Consider the following 25,864-nt stretch of genomic DNA (forward strand, 5'->3'; position numbering starts at 1 on the left):
TGCTTAGATGTGACTATTGCAGATACACACATTGTAATATCCATGCTCAAACAATATATTGTTCAGTGTGTGTGTATGTATATATATATATATATATATATATATATATATATATATATATATATATATATTTACAGACAAATAAATACACCCTATATATATATATATATTTATATATATATATATATATATATATATATATATATAATACACACACGTGTGTGTGTATATATATATATATATATATATATATATATATATATATATATATATATATATATATATATATATATATATATATATATATACATACATACATACACACACACACACACACATAGGGTGTGTATTTATTTGTTCATGTGATGTATCTTACTGTAATTAGTTAAAATTAGATCAAATGATTTAATATTTTGTCATTCTCAACCATTAAGTACAATTCTAATGGCAAAAAAAGGAATAATGATTTAATGAACAACAGTAATGTACTTTAGATGTCTTCATATTTATTAATGTATTCATATTATACTTGTAATAATTGTAATGATCATTTACCCCAAAAACAAATCTTTATTATTGTAAAATCTTTATTCTGACAATACAAACAGGGTGTATTTTTTTGATTGCTTGGTGATGATGTCATACTTTACAATAAGGTGTCATTAGTTATTGTATTTACTAACATGAAGTAATTATAAACAATACTTGTATTACATTTAATAACGAACATTTACAATATGAACATCCAAATGCATGCTTGTTAACATTATTTATTGCACTAACAAATGAAGAAATACTGTAGTGTACTTTTCGTCCTTCATGTTAGTAAATGCAAGAACTGTAATGTGATGTGGTGATGGTTGAAGTTGTCAGTGCATGCAGTGGTCAGTGTTGCAGCACAGGTTTGTGTTTCTCCAGGAAGGTGTGGATGGTTCCATGGTTGGCATCATCTCTTGACAGGTCTGGGATCTTATCAATGGTGTTGCACAGTCTGTAGAGGCGTCGAGATGGGCTTCTGCAGGTGGAAATAGAGAACAGAGAAAATTGAGTCAGAATTATTTGCCCTCCTGTTAAATTGTAATTGTTGGATATATTTCCACAGTATTTTTGTTTTTCTACACATTTGTAAATGTAAGTTGTAAAAAGTATCTGTGATAACTGATTTCTTGCATATTTGCCATGATAGCACATAAGGAGATCATTTTAAAGATAGCACTATTCAGCTTACAGTGACAACGAAAGGCTTTAGGTTAAGGGGAATATCAGTGGTTTGCTCTGTAGCCAATGTGAAACTGTAATTTTGACCTAAAATGCTTGTTTTGTAGCTAAAGAAAAATAAAGGAAATAGTCTGGAAAAATCCTTTACCTGCTAAATGTGAATTGTGAAATATTTGAAGAAGAAATATACACAAGGGCAACTAATTCTGACTTGAAGTGTATACATTGCTCAGCATACATGACAAGACCCCTTTTTGGGAAAAGCAAAAAAAAAGATATACTTGTACTTTTGACAAGAATATTTTAGTCACAATATATTTAGAAATAAAAAGATAACATTTACATTCATGGCAAATATAGAAGAGAAAAAGGTAAAAGTAGTCGAAAATGTCTGCCAAATTGTATATATTTTTAGTGACTCCTGATTGTTGAAGTTTTAGTTAAAGTTGTCATATTTTTCTTAACATATAAATGTTTTATAAATTGATGTTTTGTTAGATTGGTTCCAGATTTAGCATCAATATATGACTGTAAAACATAGAAATGATTAATTCGATGACATATTTGTAAAGGGGAGAAGTACTATATGCTGAGCACTATATATATATATACACACAATCATATACTATACCATATATATATATATATATATATATATATATATATATATATATATATATATATATATATATAAATATATATATATATATATATATATATAATTAATTCATTGACTTTTTACCGCTTTTCCGGGGCGGGTCGCGGGGGCAGCAGTCTCAGGAGTGAACCCCAGACTTCCTCTCCCCAGACACTTCCTCCAGCTCTTCCGGGATGATCCCGAGACGCTCCCAGACCAGCCGAGAGACAGAAGGTGCGTCCTAAATCGCAAACTTATGCAGTATTCTACGCCGCTTTGTAGTTTAAATAGTTTAAGTAGTGCGTTCTCACACACACAAACTCTCAAAAATAATAAGAGCACTTTAATTACCCGGATGATGCACTTATTCCACCGGTAAAATCCAGCGTGTTATGTTATGAATGAAAACAGTCGCGGCTTTGCTGACGTAGCGGAAGGGGCGGAGCTATCGGGCGCACATGTTGGATTACTTGATTTATTTTGGATTGTGAGAGCGATTATACCGCCTCCTGGTGGTGAATGCGGTTATAGTCAGGCCAGGTATAATGTGGTAGTTGGAGATGTATCCAGCCGCAGGCCCACACGTTTCAGGCGCACACAATCTATAGTTAATGACGGAATTCCTACTGAATTTGAGAAATATGGCGACTGAGACTGCCTGTGCTACGATTGCTTTTCATTAGACTCGATGGTTTAAATGGCTTACCATGTCAGTCAATAATTCATTTTTATATCGGAACAATCGTTTAACATCTGTGCCGTTTTGGAAGTCAAATTATGTAAAGAAAAAGAATGAGTTAACACTTATGAGTTTATGTACGTGTCCACAGACACAAAGAAGACATAATAGAGCGTGTAATTGTAAGATTAGTGTAATAAAGTAGTTCAGGATCGTAATGTTGTCATACTCGGGTAAAATTGTTTTGTAGTAAAACATAAAAAAGAAAGAATAATGTGTGACATTAAAATGAATTAGTATAGTTAATAATTACAAATTAATATAGTTGTAAACTGATAAAGTACTTTATCTTTTACTTATTCTTTAATTATGAAGAGTTAATTTGTTTGTATTATTATATTTGGTGCAACTATAATTGCCATAAATTAGTAGTACTTTATTGTTTAAAAACAGTATATGATGTACTATATAATGTACTATAAAACACAAGATAAAAACAATATAAGACTGACTATAAATGATTATAGTGTGAAATGTGGGAAATGGTTAATAAAAGTTATTAGAAAATGAAGCAAATAAATACTATTCAATTGCTGGAGTGACATATGAATGTAGTGTTATTGATTTATTAAATGTAAAAAGATTAGTATTGCATATAAAGATGTATTATAGCCTTTACATATTAACTTGCTATTATTTCCTTCATTATAATAAATCTGTTATATAAGTAAAATATGTCCAATTGTAATGGTTTATATATATATATATATATATATATATATATATATATATATATATATATATATATATATATATATATATATATATATATATATCTGAAAAATATTTTAGAAAGGGCAGGAAAGGAGTGTCTGCTATATACTGACTGTGTCAGATAAACGATGACTGATCATGTATGAGTAGGCCCACACGGAATCTGATTTTTAGGCCATCGTTGATTATTTATTGACTTGAATAAATTAATATTTATTTAGTACATTTTTTTGTAGTAATAGTATTGAGAAACATGAAAATATTAATATGATTTATTTACAATTTAGTTTGTAAAGTCATGTTTTCTGTGTTTTAGTATATTTTTATGAGAGACTTGCTTTGTTTACCAAATGAAGTAAAAGTAAAGTAAATGGGTTTGCATTTTAAACATGAAATGAAAGTTAAAAATGTATTACTTTAAATATATATATATATATATATATATATATATATATATATATATATATATATATATATATATATATATATATATATAGATCTTCACAGCTATAGATATATATATATATATATATATAGATATATATTTATATATAGATATATAGGTTTTAGTTATGAAACTGGCAAAATCATTCAGCAAAAATCAGCAGATTTTGAACAGAATTGTGTGCAGAAATAGTCATAAATGTCAGCAGATTCTGTCTGGCCCTAATGATATTTGCTAGGAAAGTGTTATGTGTATTATATTGAATGGCATTGGGAAACAATGTTCCCCATTCGGCTGTTTCGATTACCATATTTGTGAAAGAGTATACAGTACTGTTTATTGTGTACAATATTTACTAACAATATCTAAAAATGTATTGATGGTGATGTCCGAGAAGATGTGAATAACATTAACATCCGTCGTAACCATATATGGTTTGCTTAGATTGTGTGTGGTTGAAATGTGTGTGGGTGTGCAGCTGGATATGATTGGGGTAGTTTGGTCAATTTTTTCAGTAATAAGTCAGACGTCATCAGGGAAACGGGTTAAATATCTGCTTAGTAGAATAGCCATTACTGTTCCATCTGGGATGACACTACATACATATGCTATGCTGGTGAGTGTGAGTGCATAGTGCATTAGTGTGTATTGGCATTTGGGACAGAGCTGTTGTCCTTCGTGTGTCCCAGGTCTGTAGGTAGGTGTGCAGGAGGCATCTGAAGCAGATACCTGTGGATGTGGAGGAGCAGCGGCTCTACTCTGAGCTCCTGCCAGGTGAAAGAGCTCCTCACACAGATATATATACAGTTGAAGTCAGAATTATTAGAAGTGAAAGATATTTACACAGTACAATGTTAAGCTGCTGAAAAAAAGATTTTTCCATATAATAGGTCAGATAATACAAAGTGCAGGAGAGCTGGAAAAGAAGCATATTTCAGTAAAAGTTGGAGTGTTTGAATACCTGTGCAAGTGTTAGATGGCTGGCATGACGTCTTTGTATGTGTTGTGGTTGAGGTGGTTGATGTTTGGCATCATGTCTTCACAGCTTTTGGATCACATCAGTGGTGCTGCACAATCTTTAAATGCATCCTCAGGTGGAAATAGAGAAGAAAGAAAAGAGTTATGGTAGCTGCTGTTTAGTGTATTTAAAATAGACCTGAATTATCAGTGCAAGAATGGAGTCTTATAAATGAAAATAGCAGTGAAAAAGACAACAGAAAGAAGGAAGTAAAGCATCAGAGTATTTTTAACTGAATGTGTGGTGCATTAAGACAGGAGGAGTGTGTCGTATAGGAGGCTGTGAACCCCAGTCATGCAGCACACTTGTGTATAATGCATACCATTGTGTGTATTGTTCAGTAAGAAGACTTGTGTTGAATGTAGTTTTGAAGTGAGGTTGTGTGTCTGAGGCTTGAACATTATCAGGATGGCTATTCCAGAGTTTAGGGTCCATAAATGAGAAGGCTTGAGCTGTTTTAGTGGACTTTGCTCTTCTGGCTAGTAGTAGAAAGGCTGACTTTTGAGATTTTATAGAGCGGGTTGGAAAGTAGAAAAAATAGTTATTTAGCATAATTCGTCATAGTTTTTGTTGTACACTTGAAATGTGGACTTAAACGATTGAAAGAGAGTATGTTTAATGTTAGTGAGTGTTTTTGTAGTGTTTTGTTTTGTGCCCAGTGATGAAGAGGGAAGTAGATGTTGTCGCTGACATGGATGGGAGAGCAGCTGAGGTGCACCCACAGCCCTGGAGGGCAGGGTGGAGGAGCAGGAGAGGGTGAGTTGAGTTGACCTTCAACATTTGCACATATGTCATTTTTGTAGGCCAGTTTGTAAGTCATAGTGTAGACAGACAGACAGACAGACAGACAGACAGACAGACAGACAGACAGACAGACAGACAGACAGACAGACAGACAGAGACAGACAGACAATCTTTTCATACTGAAGGCTGTTTGCTTGTACTTCTCATTTTCTGAGAAGTAGTTTGTGAAGAGGGATGACAGTAAGTCATCATGTAATGTAGGCTCTTAAACATGCAACTTTTGTAATAGTCATACAGACATAAGAAAGTATAAGTGTTAGTGTATCCTGGAGTGAACATACAGTCAGGTAATTAGTGCTTTAACTGCAGACAGTCAGCTTTAATTAGAGGATATTTACATGAAAAATCAGGTCAACACTTTAGTAATTACACCTTTCTGCATTTGTGCTTGTCAGTTGTTAGGGGAGCAAAAGTAATTGGACAGAATAATAATAGAAAGTGAAAGTAGTAATTTGTAATATTTGGTTGCATATCCTTTGCAGGAAATGAAGGCTGGTTTATACCTCTGCGTCAAGTGATGGGCGTGAGCCATGGTGCAAGCCTTGTGTGTAGCCGTGCATGCATACTTGTGTGTGCTGTTTGTGTTGCTCTGCAACAGCACTTGTGAAATGCTAGCTGGCTGTAGGTGTTTATGTTTCTCTGTGTGGAGTTCCTTTGCTGGTGTTTAGTTTTTTCAGAACGCTTCCTTAATGTAGAAGTGGCTGAAAGGTTGTCATTTTGAGGCTGGAACTGGTGGACGTGCAACAACTTTAATCATAAGGTAAACAGCAAACAGCAGTCTCCATCTGGAGGTCCTTCATGGGACTCCAGACTTGTAAACCCCTCTTGCATCATGCTTGTGCAGCTGTCATCTCCACCCACACTCATCAGTGCTACCAAGCCGAGCAATCACAGAGCTTGTGCAGCACATACACGTTACATTCTTTGAGAGGTGTGTGTCTGAACACTGATGGCAAGGGGCTATGTGTCTGCATGTATGCTGTGCCAGAGCATATGTGTACGCTTTACGCTGAAGTGTAAATCAGCCTTTAGATGCTGAAGTGTGGAACACATGGACATTACTAGATGCTGGGTTTCATCAATGGTGATGCTTTGCCAGGTCTGTACTGCAATGGTGTTCAGTTCCTGCTTGTTGTTGTGGTGTTTTCCCTCCAGTTTTTTTCCCTTCAAAGTGTTGGGTTGCTTGAGCAGTATGCTTTGGGTCACTGTCTGTCTGCTCTGTGAAGTGCTGTACAATGAGTTCCAAAGCATTTGGCTGAATGTGAGAAGGTAATGTTGGGAAGAAGAGTTCAGAATTGGTCAGCAGTCACATCATGTAACATACAAGAGAAGCAGTTGTACTGGTCATGCCATGACAATAGCATCACCATGCCTAGGATGATGAGCAGTTGCTTTCCTTGTGTATAATGTAGTGTGTTGATCAGTTTGGTAAAAGTTGATGTTGGTGTGATCTGTCCATAGGGTGTTGTTCCACAGTTGTAAAGGCTTTTTTAGCTGAGTAATTCAGCCTTCATTATTGGTAGGCTCAGTAGTGGTTGTGAAAATGTGGTGAACCCTCTGCAGAAGCTGTGGTGTAGTGTTGTCTTGATTGTTGAGCTGCACACATACACCTCCTGGAGAGTGTTTTGAGCAGGGAAGTAATAGTTTGGTTGTCCACTACATTTGTTTTAGTGGTGTTTGAGGTGTTTTGGTGTTGTTTAGGCCCCTGGTGTGTTGTTTGGTTGTTAGAATGATCCAAACTGTTGTTTTGGCCGTTCCTAATGTGTTTGCTCACCGTTTGATGGGTTTGTTTTGTTTCTTGAGCCTAGTGATGGCTTGCTTTAGTGATAGTGACAGCTGTTTGGATTTGTTGTAGAGAGTTGACAGCAAGAGATGGGAAATGCAAATGACAGAGTTGAATGACATGTGCAGCTTTTATCTGCTCAGTGTCACTTGCTATTGATATAGTTAGTGGTTGATAGACAGAAAGGAAGCTATAGACTGGCAACAAAAGGTGTTACTGGGGTGGTAGTATTTGCAAAGATGAATTTTTTGTTTTGTTCCTAACTGGTCCTTGTGGCCTGTGCTGTGTATGAGTAGTAGTAGTAGTAGTAGTAGTAGTAGTAGTAGTAGTAGTAGTAGTGTGGAGCAGGTGTTGTAAGTGTAGTTGGTTATTAGCAGCATGTAAATGGGTGGAGTTTAGGCAAGTAAGGCAGCTGTTGTCAGTTGATTTAGTGTTATGTAAAGAGTGACGTGGCTGTAATGTATTTGGTGTTTGACATTAGTCATTTTCATGGCTTCTGAGAACGCTGAAAGGTCCAGCGATTCAGAAAGAAAGTTTTGATAGCTGATTTAATGTAAAGTGTTGATTAAATTGGCTCAATGTGTTTCTGAAGTAGTTTGAGAAGAAGCTGGAAATAGTGATGGGCCAATGATATGAGCACATGCAAGTGGTTTATACAGTGAAGGGTGATGATATGCGAATTGTGAAATGTGTATATGTGGTGTAGTAGATAGTTGTGAAGTGTGAAAGATATGTGGGAGGTACAGCAGGTGATTGTTTTGAAAATGGCATGTGTAGAATGTGTCGTCCCCCTGTTGTGTTGTTGCAGCAGTAGTATGAGTTTGTGTTAGTGTTGCTGTCTTTGTTTGTGTTTGTCTGACTGATTGCCTGTCTGTGTGGCCACACCCCCTCCCCTTCCTCAGTCATTAGGCCTTTGGCAGGTGTGTTTGTTGTTTATCTGTTGTGACTTTTGTGTTTTGTGCTGTGCCATGCTGTGTAGCTGCAGTGTGGCTGAAGTAGTTTGTTGATGTGTTATTACAGTGTTGTGTTAGTGTTGTGCCATTATGCGGTTGGCTTGATTTGTTTAGAGTTCATTGTGTGCTTGAGGTTGTGTTGGTGTAGTGCAGGCATGTGCAGAGTTGGTCCTGGAGGGCCAGTGTCCTGCAAACTTTAGTTCCAACCCGGATCCGACATAGCTGGCCTAGCTAAGCAAACTGTTAGGCAGTGTAGGAACATCATTGCAGGTGTGTTGGAGGTAAAATGTGTAGGATTCTGGCCCTGGAGGACAGAGTTGGGATCACTCTACTGGTGTAGTGATAGCAGTGCAAGATGCAGCAGTTTGTCAGTAGTTGTGGTTGTGTGGCGACTCAGGTGAAGTGCAAGTGACAGAGGCTACAATGGAGGGGAGCAGTTGACCTGTTGGAGGAAAATGGTGGTGCAAGTGAGAAGGAATACAAACAGTGGCATGGTTGAATCAACTGGAGAGCATTTGATTTGGCAGCATTTTATTGGCAGTCAGGTAGGACTCACAGGTAGCTAGGGGAAGAAGAGATAGTGGTTTAGAAGAGAGCTGTAGTCTTGACGAAGCCACAGGTGAACTGGAGGAGTCCTGCCAGGCAGTGTGGGTGTTGGAAAAGACAAGCAAAGCAGTTGTAAGAGAGAGATGAGAAGAATAAGAAGAGAGCCCCGTACCTCTGCCGTTGTCCTCTGCTCGTTGGAGTCGCGCAGTTAGAGTCGCGCAGAGTCGCGCCTTGTCTTTACCCCGCCGGTCTTCACACCGCAAGGGATGAACACCGCTCGGCTGCCACCGCAGGGCTGCCGCTTTCGCTGCCGCTCCAGCACTAATGCCTCTTAAGTACTGCTCTCCTGATTACGCAGCAGCTGCACGGACGATCCTGACCAATAGGACGGCTCCTTCCCACAATCCTCGCTCGCTTCTCATTGGCCCTGGAACTCAGCTCCTCCCTTCGCACCTGAACACATTTGCCATCAGCTCATTACTGCGTTAGCCTATCACAAAGCAGTTCATGTGATGTCTGACACATTTATGTCATGTGCTTATATCATTACCAATAAAAAGGAATGAAACTGAGTCTCAAATGCTTCTGCCTCACATTTATTACTGCCAAATACACAAACACTTACATGCACAAACAATACAACTGTCCATTCATCTCACGAGCATCCGGCTCCACTCAAAGCCCTCGGTCCCCTCAACACATCTCCATGTCTTCTGGGCTGCCTGGCCATATCCTGAGGACACAAAACATTGACAAATGATCACACACATATTACAACACTTGTTCTCACAACATCACACCACAAAGCTCATCAGAGGATCTAACATCTTCAACAATGCATTTCACTCATAATCCTGACCAACAACATCTTCATTCTTCCTCTACTGCACATCCATCACTACACCTACACCATCAAACCCTCTCCCAACTCCTCAACACTCACCATCAGGCCTAACAGATGAGTCCTCCTCACACCATCAACAATCTGCAGCCTACCATCCAAGCAAACGCTGATCACCTACTACTGCTCGCCCCTAATAGTCCAGAGTAACAAGCTTACTACACTACCTTTGTTACTCACTTACTTACAGCACTAAAATAAACCACTACTTACTCAATACGTGGCTTCACCCTAGCATTTCTGCACTTACACAACAGCTGAACACCACTTCAGCAGACTGGCTTTGAGCCTACATTTACACTCCACATCTGTGCAGCTCCTGCAAAACATCATTTCACACACAAGGCAACACACAACACACCCACTTACATGCCTTTCATGTCACAATTATCATGCCATTCCCTAGACGCAATGCATGGCCTACAGACCAGCTCAACAAACCATTTCCTCCACCTGCATCGCACACTGATCTCACCACCACTCGCCTACAGGACTGCTTCCAAATCCCTCTGGACACTCTGCCAACTTCAGCAACACTCTTGCAGCCATCGCAGCACTAACACATTTTCACATACTTTTCTATCAGATTACATTACTTGTATTGCCAGACATACTTCTTTTACAATCACCTTAAATAAATAACCTTTCAGGTTACATCATGCCATACCTACCATACCTATGCATAAGCCACAGGGAATACGTACTACAAAGAAGGAACACCCTTGATGGTACACTATCTCTTCACCCTTCTTCCAAAACATCTTTACATTACAGCTTGGAAACCTCCAAATCTTTCTTTTTGCATTTCTCCTCTTCCTGACAAACGACAACTGAGCTGTTGCATTACTAACCTCACACATCAAATCCTTCATGCCAACAACCTACAAATGCTGGACAACTGGAAGACAGATCAACATTACAAACACTCAGATTGATGCTGGATTGCCCACAATAACATGCCCCACACCACACTTCCTCCTGTGCTGGACATTCCTTTATATACACGATCACATCACCTCCTCTTCACTTTCAATAGCTACACATTACTCACTTACACCATGCATGACTACTTTAACTGCCGTTTCTCTTCCCTCTTTCTGCGCACATCACACAGTTAGCCTACACATGAGGGCTTCAGCACCTGTTTATCATCACGCTGCATCATCATCTATGTATGCTCACCTCCTCAAATGTACAGCCAAGTGGAAGGTCAAACAAAAATATAGACAACCAACAATTACCTATCACTCTTACAACAGCTCCACTTCATCCTGCATGTCACTGGTGACCTTGTGGACATTAAAAACTACATAAAAACACAACACGGTCCACTTCTGTGTCTCACTTTACACAACTACCAATGATGTAAAATTCTCTCACCTACTTTGCAAACAATACCACTTCACAAGGCATATTGACTGACAAATTCTCTTCTTCACTACAGAGAACTCAGCTTTACACTAAATATACACTACAGTTATTCTACTATTTCAAAACAAGCTGCTTCACTTTTTTTGGGATATATACACAACAAATCAATGACTGACTGACTGACTGACTGACTGACTGACTGACTGACTGACTGACTGACTGACTGACTGACTGACTGACTGACTGACTGACTGACTGACTAACTATAGCTCTCACAGCAACACATCAGCACCTTCTACAAGACACTCTACTACAGTACTGTAAGGTGGCCGATCCCTTCTTACTAACATTAAATACTACTGAACATTTCACATCTGCCTGTTCACCTTTCACATGCACAGACACTGGCTGCATCCAAAACCACATACTTCCACACTATACAGTATACTAAAATCAGTATGTCAGCAGAGTACTATGTCCCAACTCATAACATTCACAAAACAGTATGCAAGAAATGATGACCTGATGATGATGATGATACCACCACATGACTTACTACTTCCCACCAGATTCTGGAGTGCGCATCCCATGCACGCTGCACTATCCCATGATGCCCCGCCGGAGAATTCATCAATGGGAGCAAAGCGACACAAATGACCCAGGTACATCATGTCACTATGTCAAAATGGCAGATGTACTATGTCCAAGTTCCATTCATACTTTTCACACTCATACTTTATAGAACGTACTTTTCCTACAGCCAAGTAGTACTTTTCAAATCAAATGCAGTACCTACTGAGTAGTAGCCCGTTTCGGACGCAGCCTCTTACTCCTTCATATCACCTCACACCACTCACACAAAGCTTTACTTTCTCACAATAACTCACAACAGCTAACTGCTAATTAACTGCACCTCTTCTTACAATTACCAATGACAAACACTTCTTTTTCCTTTCAAAATCCAACCACCCCAACTAAACATACTGTCACATGTGCAAGATCAACAGCCTGCAGAAAAACAACACTATGACCGTGAGCCACCATTATTTCTGTTCAATGCTTTTATCAGCCTATATCTGTAACACGCATTACAGTGACTAGCATTAGCAACCTCACATGACATCATCACAATGTATGTAAACCATTACAACACCACTACAACACTTTACCAAAGCCAACACTACTTTGCCACTGCTGACCTCAGCTACATTTCTGGCCCTCAGGAGCACTGACATCAAACACCACACATCAAATACATCAATCCTTCTCTCTTTCTACAAAACAGGGACCAGCTCATTGACCAAATATCCCCCCCCCTGCTTACCATAATCTTCCACATGGCTTTCACTTAACAGCCCACTTCTCCTCCTGCCTTCTCTATGCAGCATTTCTAAAACTCCACTGTCACTAATCCCCTCCAGTATCAGCCTCTCACAGAACAACACAGCACATTTCCCACATCATCTCATAACGTGTCAAGTCTGATATCTCTGAACACATTCATTCTATGACACACAACAAATCACTGATGTATTCTGATATTCCAATGCATAAAAGCACAACTCTTCATAATAAAGCCAAGCATAACACCAAGGAAGTCCGTATAGTCCCAGTAGTGCACCTTCATCTATTCATCAAAACAACAACACAAAGCTGGACTTTAGAAACCACCAGCACACTTACTGACTTACTATATACTGCATGTCTTAGGCCCTTTATTCTCAGAAGAGGATTAAGTCAAGGATTTTCTCTTATTTCTATCTTTTTTTTTCTACTTTTTACTGCATTTTATTATATTAATAAAACTATATATTTTATTACTTTTCTTCCCTGGAGTGGACATTCCATTCATTTTCCACAAACCTATCAACTGCCTTGTGTGCTCAAAGATGAACTACAATTTATTTCTGCAGTTAAATCTTATATAGATGATCCTGTTTTATCTTTCTTTTTTTTGGGGGGGGGAATAATCAAATAAAGGAATTCCAACACACACACCACATCTTCCTTCTAACCAAGCCCTTGTTTAAACTAACACTTTTTTCTTGCACACAAATTCACTACTTGATCCTTTTTCTCAATATCAAGTACCCACAAATCACACTGTCATCCTTTGCTTGGAACTTCAAACACAACCAATTTCACACTCGCAACCAACAACACATCAACTACATCTGTGGACATCATATTCATCACCCTGGCTATACACTCTTTCATTATCATAACAAAAACAATTTCTCTTCACCAACATGCAAACATCATATCAAACACTGCCTCTTCTCCACAAAGCACAGCCTGCACTCTAAGAAATAAGGGTAGACCAGCTATCACTATGGTGAGACCTTTTCAAAAGCTACACACACATTTCTACCTGACAGGTTTATATTAATAGCTCTGGTCTGGAGAATTAATACAAAACTGTTTCGCTTTCTTTTTTTATGTACTACTATATACTTTTCAGGTACCAATATGTGACAGTCACCCCCCCCCACACACACACACACACATATACACACACATCTTCCACAGATCATTGACTGCTGGCCCCTTGCACAAAGGAGGGGGGGGGGGGGGGGATTGCCATGCCTTTGCCACCTACGCCACTGCTTTAAATAACACCCCTGTGATACCTCACAAACCTCTATTTTCCATACTTCAGATTAATGCCTACTGTACTTCATATGAATGTTTACTTCTATCAAACACTACAATTACTATCTGCACACACTTTTGCTAATATATGCTGCATAATATTCAATTATGCCAAATACAAACCAAGCAAATACACATTAGGGCTGCTCGATTTTGGAAAAAATCATCATCATCATCATCATCATCATCATCATCACGATGATTTCCCGCATAATTTTCATCACGGTTATTCAAAACCATTATCAGTTCAACTATAAATCATTAGCACTCCACACAATTTATTTTTAATACATCTTTTCCTAATGATGCTTAACAGACCAAGGAATTTTAACTCTACTGCCTATAATATTTTTTATTCTTGGCTTATTTGTTTTATTTTAGCTACAACTACAGCAGGTTTAAATATTTTGAAACCCATTTTAAGGTCAATATTATTAGCCCCCTTAAGCTATATATATCTTGGATTGTCTGCAGAAGAAACTACTATTATACAATGACTTGCCTAATTACCCTTATTAAGCCGTTGAATTGCACTTTTATCTGAATGCTTGTATTTTCTAAACCATATAGTCAAATATTCTGTACTGGCATCATAGCAAAGATAAAAGAAATCAGTAATTACTTACTAGTTATTAAAACTATCATCTTTACAAATAACTTTAAAAAAAAAACCTCTTTCCATTAAACAGAAATTGCCCAGGAAAAGGGTTGCTGATACTCAGGGAGGCTAATAATTCTGACTTCAACTGCATATATATAACATTATTTTTCACCCTGCAAAGGAAAGACGAATACATACAATACAATACAAATATCATATTGTCACATATTGTCACCTTACAATTATAAGGTCCTATCGGACATTTTTCTCGAAATTGACTTATTGAAATATTCGTATTAATTCACAACTTACTTACTTACTTACTTACTTACTTACTTCCTTACAATATGGGATGTTTTTATATACCTTTTTTAACATTTGAAGACTTTCTTTCATGACACAAATGTTACACACATACTGTTTGCTATATGGAATGAAAACAATTTACAGGTCAATATCTCAACATCTTTCAGAACACGGATACAACCTTACCATTCTACACTAACAATATATATATATATATATAGAGAGAGAGAGAGAGAGAGAGAGAGACAGAGAGAGAGCTCTGCAAGTATTCAAGAATTTATTGCTCTTTCAAGCATAATGCTTACAATTAAATACTTTCACTTGCATTATTATTACAACGCTTTGTATCTTTCACGTTTACACTTATAAAGAAACCATGTTCAACCAACAAGGTGACAAATGCACAGATTCTCTGGAAACACTGCCGCGAACAGGAAAACTACTTCAACAGCAAAGGTGTAACTAACATAACAGGAACAGATGTATGGAAGGAAGGTCATAAGGGCACTTGCTTTCTGTTTCATGTGCAATTCTTTTGCCTGAATTTCCACATTTCAAGTACAAAGGAAAGACCTTAACTGCTCATGGGTAGGATCCCTAATTTACCTGAGATAGGATTGGTGCTAAAGAAATTACTCAACTGGCCATGAGAAGGGAGCACCTGGGACAGCTGAGATCCTGTTAGTGGAGATGAGAAGCTTAAGGAGTTCTGCTAATGTGTACATTTACGTTGAATGTTACCACAAAGAAGCTGAACACAAAGAACTCATCACACACTCACACCACCTGTCTCTGTAGTTACTGATGCTGAAACAATAAACTGCTTTGCCTAAACACTTCACAGATCTCACACTTTATTCTTTTTTGGACTAATTTTACTTACAAACTTAAACTATATTTTGCAGACCACAATCTGCATTTATCCACAATAACACACCAAACACTCCACTGGCACAATAAGCAAAGCACTCAGGACACCACCAGCAGCGAACTCTACAGAGAAAGCATCACATCATCTCACAACTATTACTTCACAATCCATCTGCACTAAATATCACTCATTCATTACAACAATGACTATATTGATCATTTAATGCTTTCCAACTCAATGGGAAACGCATCTTTCTGCTGCAGTGCCTGTTAACACGCAATGACATATATCAACTGTTCTGCCAATATGTATAAGCTTTGCACAGTTACAGCCTCAGTTGCAGTTTCAGATTGTACCAGCACATTTTTCGGTGCATAAACAAATATTACACACAACTTCATCTACTTTTCATCAGCATCAGTGAGCTGGATCATCTAAATATTACTATTTACAATCCATAAGTTCATGCCTAGTCATTGAGCTTCCTTTAAATTGTTGTTGCCATAGAAACATTCTCACAAGTTAGAATCAGTTAATTGCCTCATTTAAAAAAGAACACCCTACAACAAGACACTTACAATCCACTGTAGAGGCGTTGTCTGTAACTTTATTATCTGTTTGTGTTTATATTCTATCTCACATATTATTGTTATGTATACAGATGACTATAGCTCACTTTATGCACATCTTTTTACATAGTTTCACTCTGTTCAACATACCCAATGTGGGATGGAATAAAGCAGCATTCCTCCACAATCTCACGTGTTGGAAACACCTTCTCTGTCTGTCTACCTTTGGGAAGAGAGACGCCGGAGTGAGGGCAGAATAATCAGCATCTTCTCAATGTAACCTCAGAAAATATTATATCCTATTCCTTCTATGCTGATGAAGGACTACTGAGACATTCCAAACATAGGATAGCTGCTCCTGGTGTGGCACAGTTCCTCACAGCTCCAATACACATCTCTGCCATTTGCTTACAGTAACCATGTGCTCTTCACCATACGCAACTCATCTGCTCGTGATCTTCCTTCAGATAACTGTGTCATGTCTGGAGTCATTTCACAGTTCATGACTTCAGCTTTGTAGTGATGAAATCAACAGAGACATTGATAGATTAATTCCAGTTCAATCTACAATATATTTACTATTGGCCTGAGGAGAGTATGTTAATGTACTTCTCCCCCATTTTATCTCCTCAACTTTGCTCTCATGTTCAGCTGCTTTTGGGGGGTTGCTTTTCACTCATGTTTGACAATGCTTTGCTCAGGGTATAATAGGGAAAGGTAACTGTTGATCTGGGAGAATGGCTTTTACTCTGCATCTCCCGCACACCGGTGCATAGCCTCATATGCTAAAAGGCAGTTTGACTGTCTTTGTTACACAGCACTGCTTCCGTTACAGCTAATTTCTTTATACAGTATGTTAGTTTGTTTCATTGTTTCATTCAACTGTCTGTATATTTAAACATGTAACTTAATAAATATCTTTGCCTGCTTGAAGACGTACACATTCTTTCTCTTTATCAACGATAACAACAACTTTAATGGAGTCACATTAATTACAATGGTGTCAGATAAATAATGGATTTAAACACGCCATCCTTCAACTGCTTTCCGTTTCCGATTATTGGTTCAGAATAGCAGCGTACCCTGCTAAAAAATCCAGCTTAATCCAGCCTAGGCTGGTTGGCTGGTTTTAGCTGGTCGACCAGGCTGGTTTTAGAAGGGTTTTGGCCATTTCCTGGCTGCTTTCCAGCCATTTCCAGCCTGGTCTTAGCTGGTCAGGCTGGAAAATGACCAGCTAAATCCAGCTTAAACCAGCTTGACAAGCCTGGTTTAAGCTGGACATAGCTGGTTTTGGCTGGTCATCTCCCAGCCTAGGCTGGTTTAAGCTGTTTTTTTCAGTAGGGTAAGCTTCAAGCCGTACATCAACATCATCCAAGTCAAATTGGACATTTCCGTTGGTGTACAGTAACTCATTACTTATACTCAAATTACTGTAATTGACTACTTTTTCCTCGGGCACTGTAATTTATTAAGTACTTTTAAAAACGTGTACTTTTACATTCCCTTCAGTACATGTTTAGTGCAGTATCGGTACTTTTACTCCACTACTTCTCTTCATCCTGCAGGCACTACTTTATTTTCTCCTGTTTATGTGGATTACACAAATCAGTCCTGCAATTCCAGTCCAATCAAATAAATCGCATCATATCAAACTACCTCAAGACATGGCCCATTTATAATTGCAGAAAACTGTTCAGAAGCATTAAAAGTGTCCGAGATGCTCAAAATCTTTACACACATGGACCCACATACTGTTTAGATGATGTCACTGATGAGAACATGACGGATGTTTACTGTATGATGACCAAAATGGCCTTAAACACCCAGCAGGCACAGGACATCAACATGACGTCAGATTGATGTTGTACCCTAACGTTGTGGGGAGTTTGCATTTTGTTTGGAAATGAAAATCGGGTCACAACTCAACATCAGGTAGACACCAATGTCCATCATCCAACCTAAAATCACCCAAATATGAATGTCTAATAATCATGTTGCATCTTCACGTTGTGTGGATGTTACCACTATGACGTCAAGCAGATGTTGGATTTTGGTTGCCATACCTGACCAATAAATATCAGTATTTGACATCAATATGATTTTGGTTGAACATGTTGAGTCGACGTTGGATTTTTGTCACTTTTCAACACAACCTAAAATCAACCAAATATTAATGTCATTAGTGGACATCTAAATAATGTTGTGCTTAGACGCTGACAAGACATTGACTTTTGGTCACCTGACATCACACTCTAAATCTAATCTAATATTAATGTCTTATGATGTTGTGTGTCTGCTGGGCAATAACTACATCCAATACAGAATGTTACGTTTACACACACACATGCATGTAAACGCATCAGCTTTTCACAGTGTCATACTCACTACTCACTACTTTCAAAAGGGCTACTTTTTACTCCTACTTTCAGTAATATTTACAGCAGATACTTTGGCTCTACTGCACAACATTATTGCCCAAGTAATGGCACTTTTACTTGGGTATGATTTCTCAATACTGTTTCCACCACTGGACATTTCAAAGGCCAAATACACTCAAGCAACTTTCTGCACGTGCCACACTGCATGTTTGCTCAGGTGACATACACCTTTTGCAGTACAGTGTGCACAAACACTTTTTACACACAATAGATGAAATGCCAGTGTCAACATGGATCATTTGCCTTCAACACTGCCTTTTCAAATTACACTACAGTACTACAAACAGAGCCTAAATAAACCGCACACATTTCTTTTTCTCCTTAACGCTGCCTCCACATCCTCCCTGCTGATATCACTCCACAATTCTCACACACCCATTTACAACTGCACATCTTCAGCATCTGCTCCATTACATAGCACCGAATGCCCCTCACTGCCTCCACTAACCACACATGCTTCACACACCGATTGGAACTGTCCTCTCACCTGCATCAAGTCATGCGACCGCAACAAATACACACGCTGGACGCAACAACGTCCGTCATACACTCCACATGACAATGGCCAAAGTGACTCACACGCAGACACTAAACATTTACAAACCGCACTAAAACAACAACTACTACTTTTCATCATTTTTGACTAAGTACAGCACACACACACTTTTACTCAACCTCACTATTAAAGATGATACACATCAACTGAACAGAGCTGCATACGCTTCTTTAAACTAACATTCAACATACGCTTTCTCAAAATAACACACTCTCTGCACTTATCTGTTTTAGTGAATCTGGATGATTTTGAACTCTACAACAAGCAGCTCAAACAAGTAAAGAAGACCTTGCTAAAAGTGCTTCATCAGCTCTACAAGCATCTCACCCCGGGACTGCTCCAGTAGATTTGCTGCCATTTACGTCTTCTGGGATGTACACATCGCTCTCCCACTGCTTGACCTAATGCATATACAAAAGATACAATAAAACTTCAATTAAACATCCATTGGACTTTTAATATACATTACCTTTCACTCTTCAAACATTCTTATTAAGGCAAACATACAAATACAAAAATACAGTCTTTACAGTGAACCTACAACACAACACATCTACAAATGATGTGTCATTTAACCTGCCTTCTGCATTAATAAACTGATATTTACTATAAAAGATAGGCATAATAACTCAACTGACTGATTTAACAACTATGAATTAATTCACGCACGATCTTAAGTAAATATCACACGCGCAATGGCGACGCCTGCTGGACACACTGCGCAAACGCGGACAATAAAACACTTCCTTCCCAAAATTATTTTACTAGTGTATTAGTCTATTTTTTTTAATTAGATTTACTACATTTATTTAATTTAAGGTAGGCTTCAATTTAAACAAACAATTTATGGTGAAGTTTCTTTTGTTTGTTTCAATTCAGCCCATATCAGTTCTCTTTTTTTAAACCACATACCATAAAAACAAATATGTAAATGCACTGAATACTTTTTTTTTAACTATATATCAACAGTTTTACAACAAATTCTGTAATTAACTATAGTTCATATAGCAAACATTACTTTTTTACTTCTCATTAGTAGTAGACCCACACTATACACAACTTGTGATTTACAAATGTGTTGTGTTTATATCTGCTTGTAAATTGTATTATGGGATGTAAACACTAAATACCTGACAGAAAAATAATATATTATTATATAACATAATAAACTCATATAATACACACATTAATTGAAGAAAAATGAGTAAATATATATTAAATTCTATGTTTTTTCCATGTCATTTTATTTTTACTTACTTCAAATATACTGAATTCTAGCAAACTACAATAAAATCAAATCATCAAAAATACAATAGAATAAAATATATGCAAATACAAGACAATAAGCTAAATACAGTCAATACAAACAAACTATTACATATTAAATGGGTTTTACAGATTTTACAGAAAATGCGCCCTCCTGTGGTGAAATTAGCGAAGTACAGCAAATCAAATACTGTACAGCATTAAACACAAAATAACTGACAGAAAAATAACTTAATCTACAATAATAAATATAACATAATATACACTTACTATTTACAGATCTTTTATTAACATTTGAAAACTTTGCAATAATAAAATGTATAAAACAAATGTCTAATAATACTAAAGTTAATATACTGATTTATTTAGGAACATTTATTACATATGTAATGATTTCTAATTTTTTTTATCTTTACTTCATTTTAAGTTCATTTCAGAAAATGAAAATAGTAGTAAACTAGTAAACTCTAGTAAAAACACAATGACATAAAATAATCAAAAATACAATACAATTACATATATATATATATATATATATATATATATATATATATATATATATATATATATATATATATATATATATATATATATATATATATATATATATATATAACAAAAATACAAGACTACAATATTAAATATACAAAGTAAAATATTCTACAAAATTAACACAAAATAACTGACAGAAAAAAATTATACTACAATTAATATAATCTAAATGAAAGGAAAATGATTAAATATACAATGAAATCTAAGAAATTTAAAGAAAATTATATTAAATCAAAAAATAAATACAATACTATGGTATAGACACATTAAGTACAAATTAATTGAATAAAAGATTATTAAATGTCCAATGTATTTTAGTGCATTTACAGGAAATGCGCCCTCCTGTGGCGATATTGACGAATTGCAATCAATTCAATACTGTACAGTAGGGCTGCTCAACCCTGTTCCTGGATATGTGCCTTCCTGTAAAGCTCAACCCTGATCAAACACACCCGAACCAATTCACTAGGACCTGAACAGCACTTGTAATGGCCGGTAGGTGTGTTTCATATGTGTTGCAACTGAAAACTGCAGGACATTGGTAGATCTCCAGGAACAGGGTTGAGCACCCCTGCTGTACAGCATTACAAACAAAATAACAGACAGCATTGTCATTAATATAATATAATATAGTATAATATAAAATAATATTATATAGTACAATATAATATAACATAATAATACAAATTAATTAAAGAAAGATTAATAAATATACAGTACATTCTAGTAAGCTACATTAATTTGAACAAAAAATATTTTGCGAATATTACAAATAAAATACTAAGAAACAGCAAAAATCAATTGATTAAATGCAAATATTAAATATAGTGGCTTATAGTGAATTTGCTGAAAACGCGCCCTCCTGTGGTGAAATTACCGAAATACAGTTAATCAAATACTGTACAGCATTAAATACAAAACAACTGCCAGAAAATAATATAATATAATATAATATAATATAATATATGAAACTAGTGAAATACAAATTATTTTTTTAAACATAGTAGAATCTAGTAAAATAAATTCAACTAAACAAAAATAAATCTTTAAAACAATATTATAAATGAAATACAACACGGCAGAATAAACAAAATAACGAATATAAAATATCAAATATAGAATGTATTTTACTGCGTTTACAGGAAATGCGTCCTCCTGTGGTGGAACTAGCGAAGTACAGCAAATCCAATACTGTACAGCATTAAACACAAAATAACTGACAGAAAAATCATATAATATAATCGCATATTATATAATGTATTTCACTACTTATAATATCATCTAAATGTTTTAATATTATAACTCTAATTAATTAGAAAAAAACAACGATTAAATATTTATCTATAATTTCTAGTTTTGAATTGATTTAGGGAAATTATTTAGCATATAGTAAACTATAGTGAAATACAATGAAATAAAATAATCAAAAATGTAATTATTTATATATATATATATATATATATATATATATATATATATATAGAGAGAGAGAGAGAGAGAGAGAGAGAGAGAGAGAGAGAGAGAGAGAGAGAGATAAAGAGCAAAATAAAAAAGCAAAATTCCAAACATAAATTCAGAATAAAATATTAAATATAAAATTAATTTTTGTGATTTTACAGAAAATTTTATTCAAATAAAGTGCAGCATTAAACAAAACGACTTTAAAGATTTTAATATAATTAATATAATACATATTAAAGGAGATGATTAAACATATAGTGAATTCTAGTGAACTGAAAATAAAATACTCTAAAATAAAGTACAAACAATATTTTAAATTCAATACAACACTATAATATATGCATAAACCAATTCAGTGAATGTTAAATAGACCATTTCCAGAGACGTAAACAATAACAATGGTCCTGGCGTTTTTCCTGTTTTACATTATAAATTTCCCGCTTCTGCCAATCCAAAAAGTTCCACATATTGATAAATATTGTTACGATCGCGATTATAACATCAAAATATGACTGAATTGCCTCTTATTACAGTTATAAAATAAGCAGGATATATTCATGGGCCAGTGACGTCATCACAGTTACAGGAAATGCGCCCTCCTGTGGCCAAATTCCACAATTACAGCTAATTAACGCCAGTTCCACGTGTTTTAAACAATGTTCGACGATTACACTTGATCTCTCGACATCAGACAGATTAAAAAGAGCATTATCTGCTCATAACACTCGTTTATAAGCTGCTGCTTTAAACCATCAACAAAACGACGCAAACCGGAACCGCAGATTCTCTCTATCAGTCACTTTAAAGCAAAGGTAAAAGCTGAGATGCACTCACCTGCTCCATTACAGTATTGCGCATGCGCGACCTGCTGCCGTGTTTGGTCACGTGACTCTATGTTTTACAAAATGAATCTATTTCATTTAAATATGTGATTTTATGTAAATATTCTGTTTATTTTCAGTTCAACTAATTAATCTGTTTGAAACACAACCGTGATCTTCCATCTCCCTGTGTTTGTATATTAATGTTCATCAGTGAGGACATTTTCATTATAGATTCATACCAAGTCATACCTCACATTCAATTCATTTGTATATTATATTATGCCATATCATATTATATAACATTACAATATATTATATAATTTTTCTGTCATTTATTTTGTGTTTAATGCCGTTTTTGATTTGCTGTAAGTTACAGATTTCACCACAGGAGGGCGCATTTCCTCTAAAATCACTCACACAATATTTCATATTTTATTTTGATTTTACTGGATTTTGCTCATTCTGTTGTGTTCTATTTTATTTATAAATACATTTTTCTCTAAAATCACTAATATACAAGGTCACTAAAATCCCTTCTATATTTATTTTTGGTTAATTAATTAGTTGAATAATGCCTATTCTATACTATTGTGTTGTGTTTTATTTAAATATAATTTTAATTTTGTGTTTTCTGTTATATATAACATTAATATTATATAAGCAATTATACAAACTGGAACAAATTTAATTGGATTCACAGGAAATTCAATTTTTAAATAATTCAATATAATATAATACAGACACCTAATATAAGCTGAGGGAAAATTAATGAATAACATCATATAATCCATTTGAATGAAAAGTATTAAATATTTAGTGGATTCCAGTCATCTAAACTAAACAATAAAAAATGAAAATATATTTATGAATAAAATACAGTAAAATGATATAAGCAAAATTCACTAATCAAAATAAAATATTAAATATTGAGTGAATTTTTGTAAATTTCTATTTTGGTGATTTTAGAAAAAAAATTACAGAAAATAAAATATTGTACAACATTAAACTACATATCTGACTGAAAAATATAATATAATATATAATATTATATAATAATACTAATTAACTGAATAATTCATATGAATTAATTAATAATTATTGGATTACAATTAAAATTATTATATTACAACATATTATACAATAATATAATATGATACAATACATATAATACAAATTAATCGAATTAATATTATTAAATATATAGTGAATTCTAGTAAATTAAGCTAAAATAGAATCAAACATAAAATAAAAACAAAGACAATAGAACATTCATTCATTTTCTTGTCGGCTTAGTCCCTTTATTAATCCGGGGTCGCCGCAGCGGAATGAACCGCCAACTTATCCAGCAAGTTTTTACGCAGCGGATGCCCTTCCAGCCGCAACCCATCTCTGGGAAAGACAATAGAACAGAATAAGCAAATCTAATAAAATAAGAATAAAATATTCAATATAGTATGTAGTGGATGTACAGGAAATGCGCCCTCCTGTGGTGAAATCCGACAATTACAGAAGATCAAGAACTTCTCAGCAGTGGATATTAATAATAAAAAATGGTTTTTAAATAATTACGGTAGGAAATGCACTGAATGTTTCCATGCAACGTGATATTTACCTAATTATCTAAAGATCTTTACCATAAAATCGATAGTTTATATTATAGCTTACTCATTAATTATAAACACAAACATAATACAATAACTTAAGCTGCATCAATTATTGAATTAAACTATACAGAATTAAATGGAAAGGGACTAAGCGGAAAAGAAAACGAGTGAATGAATATTAAATAGATTTTAGTGAATTTACAGAAAATGCGCCCTCCTGTGGTAAAATTCTGTATAGTATTACACACAAAATAACTGACAAATATTAAATTATATAATATAATATAAATTCATTAACGGAAATTACTCAATATCTATTGACAATTATAGTGAACAAAAATAAAATAACACAAAAATATCTAAAAATAGAATACAATAAAATACAACAGAATAAGCAAAGTCCAATAAAATAAGAATAAGATATTCAATATTTTTGTGAATTTAGAGGAAATTACAGAACATCAAATATTGTACAGCATTAAACCCAAAATAACTGACAGAACAATAATATAAAGTATTACAATATATTATAAAATAATATAATTCAATATAATATAGTACAAGTGAAACGAAATTATTTATTAATTAGATAGTGAATTCTAGTAAACTAAACTAAAATAATACAAAAATATATATACACACATATCAAATTCATTACAATACAATTAGAATATTTAGGAATTAAATATTAAATATACTGACAGAAATATAACTTCATTTTAACTTACATAAAGAAAAACAATTCAATATATATAAAATCTTCTTTTCTTTTTATATCATTTAAATTAAGGAAAAATATTTAATATATAGTAAATTCTAGTAAAATACAACAACATACAATAATTACAAATAAAATTTAATATAAATAAATAAATAAATAAATATATATATATATATATATATATATATATATATATATATATATATATATATATATATATATATATATATATATATATATATATATAATTCTTTACAATGGAAAAAGCAAAATCCAAAATCAATTAGGAATTACATAATAAATTTAATTTAAGA

The 25,864-nt window shown here is 34.9% G+C and overlaps 2 long non-coding RNA genes across 4 annotated transcripts in view; one reads left to right on the forward strand and one right to left on the reverse strand.

The window, feature by feature from the left end:
- Nucleotides 1-569: 569 nt before the first annotated feature.
- The window catches only part of si:ch211-286m4.1, a 30,960-nt gene continuing 5,665 nt past the window's right edge, over nucleotides 570-25,864 (reverse strand). The window contains exons 1-6 of one of the 3 annotated variants that reach the window (XR_012401675.1): nucleotides 23,236-23,274; nucleotides 19,450-19,523; nucleotides 9,483-9,590; nucleotides 9,030-9,310; nucleotides 4,715-4,842; nucleotides 570-1,015 (exon numbers count right to left, since the gene is read on the reverse strand). This is a non-coding gene — a long non-coding RNA (si:ch211-286m4.1). Of the gene's footprint in view, nucleotides 1,016-1,960; nucleotides 2,097-2,206; nucleotides 2,277-4,714; nucleotides 4,843-9,029; nucleotides 9,311-9,482; nucleotides 9,591-19,449; nucleotides 19,524-23,235; nucleotides 23,275-25,864 lie in introns of those variants that run through there. The other 2 variants (XR_012401674.1, XR_012401673.1) reach the window with 2 other exon arrangements.
- LOC141381545 (uncharacterized) lies at nucleotides 5,431-9,427 on the forward strand. Its single transcript, XR_012401676.1, has 3 exons — nucleotides 5,431-5,594; nucleotides 5,663-7,500; nucleotides 7,549-9,427. It is a non-coding gene; the product is annotated as an uncharacterized lncRNA (long non-coding RNA).

This window comes from Danio rerio, chromosome 4 (genome assembly GCF_049306965.1).
Source record: "Danio rerio strain Tuebingen ecotype United States chromosome 4, GRCz12tu, whole genome shotgun sequence".
In the NCBI taxonomy this organism is placed as follows: domain Eukaryota; kingdom Metazoa; phylum Chordata; class Actinopteri; order Cypriniformes; family Danionidae; genus Danio; species Danio rerio.